This window comes from Zingiber officinale, chromosome 4B, assembly GCF_018446385.1.
Source record: "Zingiber officinale cultivar Zhangliang chromosome 4B, Zo_v1.1, whole genome shotgun sequence".
NCBI classification, from domain to species: Eukaryota; Viridiplantae; Streptophyta; class Magnoliopsida; order Zingiberales; family Zingiberaceae; genus Zingiber; species Zingiber officinale.
The window spans coordinates 16089363-16093815 of record NC_055993.1 but is presented as its reverse complement, the minus strand read 5'-3'; the positions used below and the strand labels follow the sequence as shown (position 1 = coordinate 16093815).

Sequence of the window (4453 nt, the reverse complement as noted above, 5' to 3'; positions counted from 1 at the left end):
GTCCTGATTGTTCCGGTATGAGAAGTTTGGGTGATTCCTCCAACTTGGATTGTATGTGTTGGAGTACGGATTATTTTTCCTTTGGTTGTAGCTGACTATCGCATCACACTGCTCAAGTTGGTTTATCTGTGCTTGTATTGGCCCCAGGGGGCAAGTATCTTGAGCATGATCCATACTTCCGTAAGTCTCGTAAGCATAAACTATCGCATTGGCCATGTTGTTGTTCTTCCCTATGGCCTCAAACTTCTTGGTCAGAGTGTCTAGCTTTGCAGACATGAGAGTGACTGCATCTACATCGAATTTCCCTAACGCTTTTATTGGATTCCCTGAGAAAGAACCACCAGATCTTTCTGATGCCACTGATGGTGATTCTGTGCCACATTCTCTATGATCTCTTCAGCTTCATCAAGGCTCTTGTTCATCAATGCTCCTCCTGCTGTAGAATTGAGGGATACCTTTGTGTGATAGTTGATTCCATTGTAGAAGGTGTGTAGAACCAACCATTTCTCAATGCCATGATGGGGGCATTGTCTCAGTATACTTTTAAATCTGTCCCAGGCTTCAAATAATGATTCTAAGTCTACCTGTTTGAATCTTGCAATCAGATTCCTCATATGAGTAGTTTTGCTTGGTGGATAGATTTGTCCAGGAATTTCTGCTCACACTGCTCCCAGGATATAATGATATTTGCTGGAAGGGAATTTAGCCACTGCTTGGCTTTGTCTTTCAGGGAGAATCCGAAGAGCAATAACCTTACTGATTCTGGAGGGACTTCGTTCACTTTCATGGTGCCGCAAATCTCGTAGAAAAGCTCTAAGTGGTGATTTGGATCATCGTGCGGTTCTCCTCCAAATTGATTCTGCTGAACCATGTGAATTACTGCAGGCTTGATTTCAAAGTTATTGGCTTCGATTAGCGGTCGAGTGATGTTAGACCGAACCCCTCGTGCATAAGGTGCTGCATAATCTTTCAACAATTTATCGGCCATCTCTGAAGATTCTTGTTTTGCTTGAAATTCCTTCTATAGGTTTCTTCTTCTCAGGAAAGTCCTATCAATCTCTGGATCAAATGATAGAAGCTGTCCTGAAAGATTAGCTCCTCACATGCAAAAATAAGATAGGAAATATAGTAAAGAGGAAAAGATGAAATAATATTATTTTTGGTGTTTTTAATAAAAATGCAGAAAGTAAAGAAAAACAAGAATAAAATTATTTATCTCTAAATGCAAACTAAAGGAAAGATAAAGGGAAAAAAAACTTCTAATCTAATCTAGTATGACTATCACCAATGTTATAGACGCAATCCCCGGCAATGGCGCCAAAAACTTGTTACACTTCCGCAAGTGCACAAATTCGTCGTCAGTAATAAAGAATATCGATCCCACAAAGACTGGTTATAAGCACTAGTGATGGCACACTTAGGATTAGCTACACTATCGATGGTTGTAAGTAATCTAAGAAAAGATATTAGAAAGTGGAAACGAGAACTAGCAACGAGAAGAAATCAACCTGGTTAATGAAGAGTTCTAGGAGCTCTAGGTGCGCTGCACGGCTGTGCCAATTGGCACGACCGTGTGATGCTGGGGTTCGGCTCTAGGGACATGGCTGTGCAGGGTTGCACGGCCGTGTACTACCTGGTCTCGGCCATGGAGGCACGACCGTGCAGGGTTGCACGACCGTTCCTTGCTTGGCTGCTGGCTGTGAGGCATGACCGTGTGGGGTTGCATGGTCGTGCTCAGATCCCTCTCTGGAATGGCCACACGACCGTGTAAGGTTGCACGACCGTGCCCTCTGCTTTGTTCGGGTGCGTCGACAATCATCGTTTTCGCTCCAAAAGTTGTCCCTGTCAACACAAAACCAAACAAAGAGTAGATATCCAAACAAAAGAGTATATATGATGAATACACGATAAAAGAGGTGATCATGCAAGGAATGTATACGTAAAAAGTAAGTGAATGTGCGTTAAAACATGCATAAATGATCATAATATTTACGCACATCACCGCTTACGAACTAATGAGTGTGATTAAATAGAGGGAAAGAAGGTTGAGATGAAGAGAGAGGAGAGAGAGAGGATTGATCTTGGAGGGAATGAGCTTTGGGAGATGGATTCTAGGATTTCGGTTTCATTATAATGCTAGGAGATATTACATAGATTGCTTAGTTTCTTCCCTCTATGTCCATTCTCTTGCAGGAAATTAAATTGGTCAATATCCTTAAGTATCGAATAGAGATGATTCCTGTGAAATCTTGTAACGGTTAACCCCTTTTACGAGGGCGCCTCGGTAGATCACAGGAATATATGTCTAGTAAATAACAATAAGTATAAAGGAAGAGATTTGGTATGGTTTCCTACTTCCTTATGGAGGAATTGCCTCTCCTTTCAAGAGAATATCTTAGACGCCCTTGAACGGGTTACCCTTGTCACTAGGGCCCCTCGGGTATACGATCTAGAGCACTCTTTCTACGAGAGCAGCAATTCCTAAGGGATTATTTCTCCTTTTAAGGAAACGTCCTAGACGTCCGGAAAGGGTTACCCCTGTCACTAGCGTACCTTGGTCAATACGCTCTAGGGCATCCCCTTTGCGTGATTAACGATCCTCCACATCAATCAACAAAGTGTGCAAAGAAATATAAATTCATCAAGCATGAACGAGGCATTAACAAGTCATTGAATAGAAATATGACAAATCTACATAATTCTACATCTCCATCACATTACAAATACTTCCTAATCCCAGAAGAGGATATCTACTCCATTGTGAGGGAAGAACAACCCCAAAATATAAAATAAAGCATACTTACAACCCTTGATATGAGAAGAAGGGGAAGAAAAGATGCTTGCCGAGGTTTCCGGTGTCTTGGGAATGCCTCCTTGCTCTGGAGATGGACGGAACGTCAAGGGATGACGGTGGATGAAGCTCTAGGGTTTCCCCCGAAGGGGAGAATCTTTCCCAAGGAGAGGGACGAAGTCTCAAACCAAAGATGCCACCAAGAATAGGGTTCTTGACCCTTATATAAGTTAAGGCATAGGTGCCACACGACCCGTGCCACGACCGTGCGAGATCCGCACGACTAACTGCCTTCTCCCTTCGGGTTGAGTGGCACGACCGTGCCTTCTTTTATCTTTGGTCATGCTGCACGACCATGCCAATTGACACGACCGTGTGGATCTGGGGCTCGACTCCTGGGACACGGTCGTGCAGGATTGCACGACCGTGCATTGCTTGGCTGCGGTCGTGGGGGGGGGGCACGACCGTGCAGGATTGCATGGCCATGCAAGGATCCGTCTTTGTTTGGCCGCACGACCGTGCAAGAGTTGCACGGCTGTGCACTGCTCTTCTTCTGTTTGGCCACACGGTCGTGCGAGGTTGCACGACCATGTTCTCTGCGTCATTCCGGTGCGTCGACAATCGCTATTTTTGCTCCAAAAGTTGTCCCTAGCAACACAAAACCAAACAAAGAGTAGATCTCCGAATAAAAGAGTATTTATGATAAGTATATGATAAAAGAGACGATCATGCAAAGAATATACACGTATAAAGTAACTGAATGTGCGTTAAAACATGCATAAACGATCATAATATTTACGTACATCACACCCCCAGACTTTAACCTTTGCTTGTCTTTAAGCAAAACCCGCAATCTAGATTTATGTGTGTAGATGACATGTAATAATCCCTAATGAATCAATATAAACCTATCATATAGTTTCATTGATGAGCATGATACATACATTTATTTGAGTGTGGCCTAAGTAGAAGTTCTCCGTGCTTAGTGTGATAAGTGGCTTAACTTTCTCAAGTGTCAATCTCTAAGCCTAGTCAATTTTTCATTTAACCGTGTTCCTCATACTTCCGGCGATAGGCACTTACCTGCCACATGCAAGGTTCGTTCCCCTCAAAAATGCTATGCATCGTCTACACAAGGTCTCAAAGGAATACTCAGTATCAAGAGAAACATAATATTCATTTCCCCAGTAACCTAACTCGGTCTCAAAGAGGTGAATTGCTAGTTTTCACTCATGATAACTATTTTTTATCCCTTATTTTTTTCCTTCTTTTTTTTTATGTTTGCAAAGTATCAAACTTGAACAAACTTTCATTTTTATTATTATTATTATTTATTATTTTTTTGGGATTGATTTTTCCAAATGAGCTTACATGATCTGAGTTTATCCAGTAACCAAAATGTAGTTGAGAGGTCACTATAGAAGCAAGAGTACTAGTCCGGTCCTATGAATCATGACTATTTTCAAAAATATCTACCATCAAAGTCAAGCATAATGTGAAGAGATCCTAAAACTAGGCCAACATTCAAATTCTTCTAGTAATAACAATGCTCACTTCATGCTACTATGGATAGATAATAAAGATCAATAGGCATACTAGCATACCAAATCACACAACATAAATATCTAGATGAAACGTAATAGTATTTTGCATTAAGGAACA

At 41.8% G+C, this 4453-nt stretch overlaps 1 non-coding gene across 1 annotated transcript; it reads left to right on the top strand.

Annotated features, from left to right (window-relative positions):
• The first annotated feature begins 510 nt into the window (after positions 1-510).
• Positions 511-616, top strand: LOC121978893. The gene has a single exon (XR_006111222.1). It is a non-coding gene; the product is annotated as a small nucleolar RNA R71 (small nucleolar RNA).
• Positions 617-4453: the final 3837 nt, after the last annotated feature.